This window comes from Salmo salar, chromosome 03 (genome assembly GCF_965601325.2).
Source record: "Salmo salar chromosome 03, fSalSal1, whole genome shotgun sequence".
NCBI lineage: Eukaryota > Metazoa > Chordata > Actinopteri > Salmoniformes > Salmonidae > Salmo > Salmo salar.
In genome coordinates, this window is record NC_138293.1 from 44,874,563 (window position 1) to 44,887,232 (window position 12,670).

Sequence of the window (12,670 nt, forward strand, 5' to 3'; positions counted from 1 at the left end):
GTTCGGCGCCAAGTGACGTCGGACGATTCTCCCAGGGAAAAAATATTAATTGTGTTGAGCCACCAGCAGCTGCGATACTGTCTCCAGCCGGAGTGGAGTGGAGTCGTATCGCTACACTACGATACTGTCTCCAGCTGGAGTGGAGTCGAGTCACTACACTACGATACTGTCTCCAGCTGGAGTGGAGTCGAGTCGTATCGCTACACTACGATACTGTCTCCAGCTGGAGTGGAGTCGAGTCGTATCGCTACACTACGATATTGTCTCCAGCTGGAGTGGAGTCGAGTCGTATCGCTATACTACGATACTGTCTCCAGCTGGAGTGGAGTGGAGTCGTATCGCTACACTACGATACTGTCTCCAGCTGGAGTGGAGTCGAGTTGTATCGCTACACTACGATACCGTCTCCAGCTGGAGTGGAGTCGTATCGCTACACTACGATACCGTCTCCAGCTGGAGTGGGGTCGTATCGCTACACTACGATACCGTCTCCAGCTGGAGTGGGGTCGTATCGCTACACTACGATACTGTCTCCAGCTGGAGTGGGGTCGTATCGCTACACTGCGATACTGTCTCCAGCTGGAGTGGAGTCGAGTTGTATAGCTACAGTACGATACCGTTTCCAGCTGGAGTGGAGTGGAGTCGTATCGCTACACTACGATACCGTCTCCAGCTGGAGTGGGGCCGTATCGCTACAGTACGATACCGTCTCCAGCTGGAGTGGAGTCGAGTCGTATCGCTACACTACGATACCGTCTCCAGCTGGAGTGGGGCCGTATCGCTACACTACGATACTGTCTCCAGCTGGAGTGGAGTGGTATCGCTACACTACGATACCATCTCCAGCTGGAGTGGGGTCGAATCGCTACACTACGATACCGTCTCCAGCTGGAGTGGGGTCGTATCGCTACACTACGATACCGTCTCCAGCTGGAGTGGGGTCGTATCGCTACACTACGATACCGTCTCCAGCTGGAGTGGAGTGGAGTCGTATCGCTACACTACGATACTGTCTCCAGCTGGAGTGGGGTCGTATCGCTACACTACGATACCGTCTCCAGCTGGAGTGGAGTCGAGTCGTATCGCTACACTACAATACTGTCTCCAGCTGGAGTGGAGTCGAGTCGTATCGCTACACTACGATATTGTCTCCAGCTGGAGTGGAGTGGAGTCGTATCGCTACACTACGATACCGTCTCCAGCTGGAGTGGGGTCGTATCGCTACACTATGATACCGTCTCCAGCTGGAGTGGAGTCGAGTCGTATCGCTACAGTACGATACCGTCTCCAGCTGAAGTGGAGTCGAGTCGTATAGCTACACTACGATACCGTCTCCAGCTGGAGTGGAGTCGAGTCGTATCGCTACAGTACGATACCGTCTCCAGCTGAAGTGGAGTGGAGTCGTATCGCTACACTACGATACCGTCTCCAGCTGGAGTGGAGTCGAGTCATATCGCTACAGTACGATACCGTCTCCAGCTGAAGTGGAGTCGAGTCGTATCGCTACACTACGATACCGTCTCCACCTGGAGTGGAGTCGTATCGCTACAATACGATACCGTCTCCAGCTGGAGTGGAGTCGAGTCGTATCGCTACACTACGATACCGTCTCCAGCTGGAGTGGGGTCGTATCGCTACACTACGATACTGTCTCCAGCTGGAGTGGAGTGGTATCGCTACACTACGATACCATCTCCAGCTGGAGTGGGGTCGAATCGCTACACTACGATACCGTCTCCAGCTGGAGTGGGGTCGTATCGCTACACTACGATACCGTCTCCAGCTGGAGTGGGGTCGTATCGCTACAGTACGATACTGTCTCCAGCTGGAGTGGGGTCGTATCGCTACAGTACGATACCGTCTCCAGCTGGAGTGGGGTCGTATCGCTACACTACGATACCGTCTCCAGCTGGAGTGGGGTCGTATCGCTACACTACGATACCGTCTCCAGCTGGAGTGGGGTCGTATCGCTACACTGCGATACTGTCTCCAGCTGGAGTGGAGTCGAGTTGTATCGCTACAGTACGATACCGTCTCCAGCTGGAGTGGAGTGGAGTCGTATCGCTACACTACGATACTGTCTCCAGCTGGAGTGGGGTCGTATCGCTACACTACGATACCATCTCCAGCTGGAGTGGAGTGGAGTCGTATCGCTACACTACGATACTGTCTCCAGCTGGAGTGGAGTCGAGTCGTATCGCTACACTACGATATTGTCTCCAGCTGGACTGGAGTGGAGTCGTATCGCTACACTACGATACCGTCTCCAGCTGGAGTGGGGTCGTATCGCTACACGATGATACCGTCTCCAGCTGGAGTGGGGTCGTATCGCTACACTACGATCCCGTCTCCAGCTAGAGTGGAGTCGAGTCGTATCGCTACAGTACGATACTGTCTCCAGCTGGAGTGGAGTCGAGTCGTATCGCTACACTACGATACCGTCTCCAGCTGGAGTGGAATCGAGTCGTATCGCTACACTACGATACAGTCTCCAGCTGGAGTGGAGTCGTATCGCTACAGTACGATACCGTCTCCAGCTGGAGTGGAGTCGAGTCGTATCGCTACACTACGATACCGTCTCCAGCTGGAGTGGGGTCGTATCGCTACACTACGATACTGTCTCCAGCTGGAGTGGAGTGGTATCGCTACACTACGATACCATCTCCAGCTGGAGTGGGGTCGAATCGCTACACTACGATACCGTCTCCAGCTGGAGTGGGGTCGTATCGCTACACTACGATACCGTCTCCAGCTGGAGTGGGGTCGTATTGCTACAGTACGATACTGTCTCCAGCTGGAGTGGGGTCGTATCGCTACAGTACGATACCGTCTCCAGCTGGAGTGGGGTCTTATCGCTACACTATGATACCGTCTCCAGCTGGAGTGGGGTCGTATCGCTACACTACGATACCGTCTCCAGCTGGAGTGGGGTCGTATCGCTACACTGCGATACTGTCTCCAGCTGGAGTGGAGTCGAGTTGTATCGCTACAGTACGATACCGTCTCCAGCTGGAGTGGAGTGGAGTCGTATCGCTACACTACGATACTGTCTCCAGCTGGAGTGGAGTCGAGTCGTATCGCTACACTACGATACCGTCTCCAGCTGGAGTGGAGTGGAGTCGTATCGCTACACTACGATACTGTCTCCAGCTGGAGTGGAGTCGAGTCGTATCGCTACACTACGATACTGTCTCCAGCTGGAGTGGAGTGGAGTCGTATCGCTACACTACGATACCGTCTCCAGCTGGAGTGGGGTCGTATCGCTACACGATGATACCGTCTCCAGCTGGAGTGGGGTCGTATCGCTACACTACGATACCGTCTCCAGCTGGAGTGGGGGTCGTATCGCTACAGTACGATACTGTCTCCAGCTGGAGTGGGGTCGTATCGCTACAGTACGATACCGTCTCCAGCTGGAGTGGGGTCGTATCGCTACACTACGATACCGTCTCCAGCTGGAGTGGGGTCGTATCGCTACACTACGATACCGTCTCCAGCTGGAGTGGAGTCGAGTCGTATCGCTACAGTACGATACCGTCTCCAGCTGAAGTGGAGTCGAGTCGTATCGCTACACTACGATACCGTCTCCAGCTGGAGTCGAGTCGAGTCGTATCGCTACAGTACGATACCGTCTCCAGCTGAAGTGGAGTCGAGTCGTATCGCTACACTACGATACCGTCTCCAGCTGGAGTGGAGTGGAGTCGTATCGCTACAGTACGATACCGTCTCCAGCTGAAGTGGAGTCGAGTCGTATCGCTACACTACGATACCGTCTCCAGCTGGAGTGGAGTCGTATCGCTACAGTACGATACCGTCTCCAGCTGGAGTGGAGTGGAGTCGAGTCGTATCGCTACACTACGATACTGTCTCCAGCTGGAGTGGAGTGGAGTCGTATCGCTACACTACGATACCGTCTCCAGCTGGAGTGGGGTCGAATCGCTACACTACGATACCGTCTCCAGCTGGAGTGGGGTCGTATCGCTACACTACGATACCGTCTCCAGCTGGAGTGGGGTCGTATCGCTACAGTACGATACCGTCTCCAGCTGGAGTGGGGTCGTATCGCTACAGTACGATACCGTCTCCAGCTGGAGTGGGGTCGTATCGCTACACTACGATACCGTCTCCAGCTGGAGTGGGGTCGTATCGCTACACTACGATACCGTCTCCAGCTGGAGTGGGGTCGTATCGCTACACTGCGATACTGTCTCCAGCTGGAGTGGAGTCGAGTCGTATCGCTACAGTACGATACCGTCTCCAGCTGGAGTGGAGTGGAGTCGTATCGCTACACTACGATACTGTCTCCAGCTGGAGTGGGGTCGTATCGCTACACTACGATACCGTCTCCAGCTGGAGTGGAGTGGAGTCGTATCGCTACACTACGATACCGTCTCCAGCTGGAGTGGAGTCGAGTCGTATCGCTACACTACGATACCGTCTCCAGCTGGAGTGGAGTGGAGTCGTATCGCTACACTACGATACCGTCTCCAGCTGGAGTGGAGTCGAGTCGTATCGCTACACTACGATACCGTCCCCAGCTGGAGTGGGGTCGTATCGCTACACTACGATCCCGTCTCCAGCTGGAGTGGAGTCGAGTCGTATCGCTACAGTACGATACCGTCTCCAGCTGGAGTGGAGTGGAGTCGTATCGCTACACTACGATACCGTCTCCAGCTGGAGTGGGGTCGTATCGCTACAGTACGATACCGTCTCCAGCTGGAGTGGAGTCGAGTCGTATCGCTACACTACGATACCGTCTCCAGCTGGAGTGGGGTCGTATCGCTACACTGCGATACTGTCTCCAGCTGGAGTGGAGTCGAGTCGTATCGCTACACTACGATACCGTCTCCAGCTGGAGTGGAGTGGAGTCGTATCGCTACACTACGATACCGTCTCCAGCTGGAGTGGGGTCGTATCGCTACACTACGATCCCGTCTCCAGCTGGAGTGGAGTCGAGTCGTATCGCTACACTACGATACTGTCTCCAGCTGGAGTGGAGTCGAGTCGTATCGCTACACTACGATACCGTCTCCAGCTGGAGTGGAGTGGAGTCGTATCGCTACACTACGATACCGTCTCCAGCTGGAGTGGGGTCGTATCGCTACACTATGATACCGTCTCCAGCTGGAGTGGGGTCGTATCGCTACACTACGATCCCGTCTCCAGCTGGAGTGGAGTCGAGTCGTATCGCTACAGTACGATACTGTCTCCAGCTGGAGTGGAGTGGAGTCGTATCGCTACACTACGATACCGTCTCCAGCTGGAGTGGGGTCGTATCGCTACAGTACGATACCGTCTCCAGCTGGAGTGGATTCGAGTCGTATCGCTACACTACGATACCATCTCCAGCTGGAGTGGGGTCGAATCGCTACACTACGATACCGTCTCCAGCTGGAGTGGGGTCGTATCGCTACACTACGATACCGTCTCCAGCTGGAGTGGGGTCGTATCGCTACAGTACGATACCGTCTCCAGCTGGAGTGGGGTCGTATCGCTACACTACGATACCGTCTCCAGCTGGAGTGGGGTCGTATCGCTACACTACGATACCGTCTCCAGCTGGAGTGGGGTCGTATCGCTACAGCTGGAGTGGAGTCGTATCGCTACACTACGATACTGGTGATTATGAGGATGTTTTATTAGTCTTTAGGTAGACCAAATAGTTTAATTTTATATTCATAAAGTACAGGACAACAATTGACAAGTAAAATATTTGATAATACATAACTACATCTCTGAAAATTGTTGAGAAAGTAAGTGCACTGTTCATACAATTCATCATACATATCATACAGTTGCAATTTATCTGCTCTATACATGAAGTGCTTTGTTACACAAACATATTATAAAACAACCTCAATAGGAACAATACTATTATAAAATTGTAATTTCAATAACAGCCTTTCCAACAAAAAACTACAAAGACCTATTCTAATGTCAAGAGGAAATGATCTCCCCTGCATTTCTCCTCCTCTGACACTACTCTCCATCAACATTTCCCACATTTCTCTCTCCTGTTTTGCTCCCACTCTCTTTCGCTCCCAGTCCCACAGGGAGGGTGGTGGTTCTGTTCATAATGTTCAAACCCCACTCTGAGCCATTCTTGGTTGGCCAGCCATTGGGGTGGAGGTGTAAAGCAGCAGTGGTGGAAGGTGGAAGGACTGCTGAGAGTTCACTCGGGTTAGAGCTCCCAGGAGGAGGGGGCACAGAGAGGAAGGGTAAGTGTCCTTGAAGATAGTGGGACTGTGGGAATGGGATGGGCTTCTGGAGGCAGTACGGAAGCAGGAGAGGGTGTGTGACACACTGGAGGGCTGTCAATCAAAAGAAACAGAAAGATTTACACACAGACAGTCAGTCACATACACATTGATTTACATCAAAAGATGTCACAAATATCTTGAGGATAAGGGGCTGTATGTTTGGGCTGTATGTATTAAGCATCTCAGAGTAGGAGTGCTGATCTAGGATCAGTTCCCTCTTGTCCATATAATCTTATTCATTGTAATCTGAAAGGCAAAACAGCACTCCTAATCTGAGGAGGTTGATACATACAGCCCCTGAAATCTTGGAGCCCGAAATGAGCACTGAGTAACGTCAAATAAATTGAAGCGGAATGATATGATCAATCATCAATATGGTGGAGTGTGTTGTCATGAGGTTTTATGGGAGGCAGGGTTGGGTTCTTACCTCTGTCCATCATGACACCTCTCCCTCCTCCACACAGTGGGGCTCCAGTCACCCCACCCTCAGGGGGAGGGAGGGGGAACGGAAGAGGAGCACTCTGTACCAGCTGGGAGGGACAAGGATGGTATGGAGATAGTGAGAAGGTGTTTTCATAACATTACATCCTTATATGTGGTTAGTACGATTGTGAGATAGTAGGATATGTGTAATTTGTCTACGTCCCAAATGGAACCCTATTCCCTGTATAGTGCACTACTTTTGCCCATAGCTCTTTATAGGGAACCGGGTGCTATTTGGGACATACACCTTGATAAACAGGGGATATAATGACCTGGTGGCAAGGTGGGTACCCTGGGTAGTTAACCAGGATCAGTTTACTGAAGTTAAACTTGTAGGTGAATCTCTTCCCTTTGGTCTTATGAAGAATCCTCTTATTGTAGTAGTACCTGTTGGTAACAAAGAAGGAGCAACAGTAGTATTGACACTGTATGTGTAACAGTGGAGGCTGCTGAAGGGAGGATGGCTCATAATAATGTCTGGAACGGAGCGAATGGAACGGCATCAAACCATGTATTTGATACCATTCCGCTCCAGCCATTACCACGAGCCCTTCCTCCCCAATTAAGGTGCCACCAACCTCCTGTGACGTGTAGCCTGATCCACCATCCTGACTGGTGCGCTCTCATTTAGTGTCACTTCACCAAGGTCGCGAGATCAGGATGGTTGAACGAGGCTACTGTATGTGAGCTTAGCGTAAGAGTCTGTGGGTGTGTGCGTGACTTGTGTGTGGAATTACAGTTACATCTGTAAAACATCCTCATCATCACCATGAAGTGTGTTATGTCACCTCACCTCAGTGCTCTGCTCAGCTTGTCATAGTTCATGTGGGGTTTGCCTTTCCTTTCTCCCCACAGCCTCGCCAGCCTCTCAGGGTCTCTGATGACAAACTCCCCCCACTCTCCCCCCCATCCGATCGCCCCGCCCTCACCCCGCCCAAGGAGTTCCAACAGGAAGTGCCACAGCTGCACCTGTCTGGAGCCAGGCGACCACGCAGGCTTGTATGCCCAATCAGGGAATAACACTGCTAACAGGAAGAGACAGGAGGAATCCTTAGATTAAACACACAGGCTGTTTATCAGTTTGTTTTTCTTCCATTCCTTGCATCCTCTCTCCTCACCTACTTCTCAACCGTACTGTAGTAGAAGGTCAGAGGTCCTTTCCTTCGGACCTTCGTCTCCAATTAGTTTTGAGAAGGACGAGAGGAGAAAGGATGCGAGCAAATCAAGGAAATACGATTGAGATTCGCTTACAGAGAGAAATGCATAGACGCAGACACCTACGTAGACCACGCAAACCTCAATTTGCAATGACAGTAAATGCATTGTAAAATGTGCACACACACTGTACCTGCCCAGTGCCTAAATTATGTAATTACTTACTATGCAAATACTCAAATGTTTTAGGGACACAATATAAAGTGGGACCCTTACTTCTGCTCCAATATGGTGAGGGAAGGGATCCTATAGAGGCGTGACAGTTACACTGCATCTGTAAAATATCATCATCATCATCTTCATCGCCATAATCATCATCATCACTACCACAATGAAGTCATATATTCAAGAATATCTGTAAAGTTGTTTGATTATCTTCATTACCACAATAAGGTATTGATAATTGGTATAAATCACTGTCTTTCATCTTTCTTTATGAAGTGGATAACAAATGACAGTAACAGTCACAGCAGAAATGCAGTCAATAATAATATTAGCGACTTCAAATGTGTAAAGATTTTTTTTCTATAAATGTCAAATATGTATGTTAAGATGTTATTATAGAAATCCAATGTCATCCTAAGCAGCTGATTCATCTTCACACTGAAGTAATATGATTGTATCATCATTGTTGATGGCCTCCAAAAATGCCATTCCACCAAACTAGACTAAAACGTACATTTAATCATGGGACAAATAAAACATACTGTCTCTTAAAATGTAATTAGTTTGTTTGTAAAATGCTCACATTTAGAAAGGAAAGCAGACAATTTCATGTAATTTGGAGTTTCATTACAACTTCTTAGCAAATAGATATACAGTACAGTTATAAGAACCAACAAACAATTGCAGCATGAAAGCAGAATCGCCCATCACAGCACACAGCTGAACTGAGGATGTTTTTAGTATTAAAAAAAAACTATACGATTCCTCCAACAGGATAGAATTACTTTATTTTTCCCTTGAGTGAACTTCTTATTGTTTGGAGTGGTTAAAAAAGAAACAAAAACACAAGCAGAGGAGGAAATGTGATATAAGAGTGAAGGTGCTATAGTTACCTCTGTGGCCAGTGTTGCAGAAATGTAGGCTGATGCTTCTCCAGATGAGCAGAGAAGAGCAGTTTGTCTGTTAGTCCCCTTGACGAAGTCTGGACAGATTGAGGGACAGCAGTCTGTCAGAATCAAGCTTATACCCCCATCCCATCTACCTTTCTCTCCTACCCTCCTCCTTCCTCTCTCTCCACGCCTTCCACTGTTCTTCTTTCCTACCATCCCATGATCTAGAGTTAAACTAAAGCGATCACTATGATTGCCAGTGTGGTGACATTCAAAATGATGTCAAAATGTACGTATGTATTTATTTGTTTATTTGTCAGGGACCATGTACAACATGCCATTGCACCAGATCTAGCTAGATGGCTCATTTTCATCTGTAGTCCCTGGGCAGAAAACAATCATCATCAATACATCATTACAATGCTACAATATAACACAATATAACACACTATTAATATATATAACAAATCATAGACAATATAATGATAATATTACATCAGAGTTTAAATGTCCCGTTGGTCCTACAGTATCTAACAACATAAGAGTTGGAACGTCAAAGCAATCCATATGGGCTCTGGTCAAAGGTAGTACACTGTATAGGGAATAGGATTCCATTTAGGACGCATATTGTTTTCACCTATGAATAGTGTCTTTGATCAAGGATCAACAAAGCAGCCAGTATAAGTATATAAGTAAAGTTAGGGGGAGATGGGCTCTGATACTGGCTATCTCAATCACAGTATACATGAGTGTTTCATTGTACTTGACTATGGATCGAAACGTCGTCAAAGGTGATTAGGCGCATATTGTGTCCGGGCCTCTGCTCTTTTCAAGTGTTAAAAATAAAAAATAAGATTTACAATAACACTTCTAATGCAGCAATGGTTGCTGAAGAGCACTTTATTCTCAATATAGCAATGGTTTGAAAAAGGTGTAGAATCAGTGCATCCTTCCCGCCCTCTGTCCCCTCAGATACGATAGCTGACACCGGAGGCTTTTAATTCCAGTGTAAATACAAATACTCTTCCAGACAGACATCAATTATGCATGCTGCTAATTGAGTTGAATGTTGTGCTTTTAGCAGTCTTGGGACTCCGGGTCACATGCGGGTGGATCGCCTGAAACCAGACACACACGCATGCATGCACCCACACACACATACAGAGCCCGTGGCAGCCCAAAGGGATACACTGGTGACACAGCCTACGGTGGACATAGATCACACACAGTTACAGATGCAAGAGGCATTGAAGTCGTTATTGGGGGTGTCAAAAATATGTTTCAGTTTGGTGTAAAATTCCTTGTTTTTTCCCCTCTGACTCCGCATGCTATTGGACCAGTCAGTCATCAACATTGCAATGCTCATTGAAAACCCAACTGGCACACAGGAATTTGGTTTTACAACAACTTGCTCTGAGCTTCTTCTCCTCTTTCAATAGTATATACTGTATGCATTCCAAATGGCCCCCTATTCCCTACATAGTGCACTTTTTTGACCAGAGCCTTATGGGGCCTGGTCAAAAGTAGTGCACTATAAAGGAATAGGGGGCCAGTTCAGACGCTGAATATGTCCACTGTGACTAAACTTATCATAGTGTTTTGTATGTATGTGCATGAATGGGATGGGGGGGGCTAAATAAGGATTACCTTCTTCTAAAAGGACTACTGTTTGTTTTACAGCTGACGACCCAGAAGCTTAATCTGCTACTTAGCTTAGCCTCTGTTCAATCTCTTTCCGCGACTTTTCATGGCTCCGTCCTCTCCTCCTCTCTCTCCCTTCAAGCCGTCCATTTAAATCCTTTCCTCACCCAATTTCTCTTCCTTTCCCCCCCCCCCTCCTCTTTTTTTCCTTTCACTGACAGAGATAGCTTTGTGAGTAAGAGTGAAGGGATATGGTGAGAGAACTGTTTATGATACAGGTTGATGATCCCATAGTATGTATGAGAGAGGAAAGTGTGTCCGCGTCCCAAATGGCAACCTATTTTCTATGGGACCTGGTCAAAAGTGGCCCACTACAAAGGGTATAGGATGCCATTTGGGATGCTGCAGCCTGTATGGGAGACAGGATGATGGTATTGTGTGGGATGAGGGTCATGCTGCAGGTCTTAGGGTCAAATCCTGTTAGGAGTAAGAGGGATGAAGGTTTTAGTGTTTTTTCAGGGCCTAGTATTCAGTCATGGCAATGAGTTTAGTGGGAACATCAGTTCTCATCATGTGTGTATGTGAGAACGGAAAGTGTAAGTTTGTGGCTTTATCCCAAATGGTACTCTGTTCCCTATGCAGTGCGCTACTTTGACCAGAGCCCTGGTCAAAACTAGTGTGCTATATAGGGAATAGGTTGCCATTTGTGACAAACACGTGTGTGTTGAACAGGACCCAGATTACCGCCCCAGTCTTTTTTTTTGCTAATGCCCTCTGAGCTAAAGCCACTTAAACCCAGAAGGTTACAGGACCAATATTATTTTCCTCCCTCTTTCTTTGAATGTGTCCCAAATGGCACCTTATTCCCTGTATAGTGCAGGCCCCATAAGGCCCTGGTCAAAAGTAGTGCACTACATAGGGTATAGGTTGCCATTTGGGATGCACACCTTTTTTCCCCAAAAAACACTTGTCTGTCTTTTTTCCTGCTGACTCTTCTCTCACCCCTCCCTCTCCCCCTCTCTCTCCAGGGAGCTTGTGGTTTTTGAAAGGTTTCTCAATGTTCCTAATCCTTCCATCTCTTTGTCGGGGAAAAAATATATCCGCATGAAACTCAAGAAGAGCCCAAAAGGAGCTAGGTTAGGTGTGTGACTGTGTGTGAGGTCATAAAAAATGTGTTCACCTTTGGTTCACTGGTGTACATCACAAGGCATAATGGAACTGCTCAAAACTTTTAATTTGGATAGAATGTAACTGGGTCGTTCCTCCAATTTGGTGCTTTTGAGAAGTGTAACTTTGTTAAAAAAAATTAATAAATTTGAATTTCACCTAATTTTAACATTGTCATAAAACGCATGTTTTTATTTTTTATTTAACCAGGCAAGTCAGTTAAAAACAAATTCTTATTTACAATGACAGCCTACCCCGGCCAAACCCAGACAAAGCTGGGCCAATTGTGCGTCGCCCTATGGGACTCCCAATCACGGCCGGTTGTGGTACAGCCTGGAATTAAACCAGGGTCTGTAGTGTAGTGAAATGCAGTGCCTTAGATCGCTGTGCCACTCAGGAGCTCATGTTCATAAACCACATTTTCCCCATCTCAAGAGGTTGAATAAAAAAATAACTATAGTAAGTGCCAAATAAAGTAGCAGGGTTGACCATTTCTTCTTAAATCAGCCATATATCCCGTTGTGACAGTGTGATTGGAACCAAGGTTGTGTGCAACAGAGTGGAAATGTAAGCTTCACAAAACATTTTAATTTAACATTTCTAGCCTATCTGTTGGTTACGGGGTTGACGACAGTGGAGGCTGCTGAAGGGAGAACAGCTCATAATAATGGTTGGAACGGAGCAAATGCAATGGCATGAAACACCTGGAAACCATTTGTTTGATATACACTGCTCAAAAAATAAAGGGAACACTTAAACAACACAATGTAACTCCAAGTCAATCAAACTGTCCACTTAGGAAGCAACACTGATTGACAATACATTTCACATGCTGTTGTGCAAATGGAA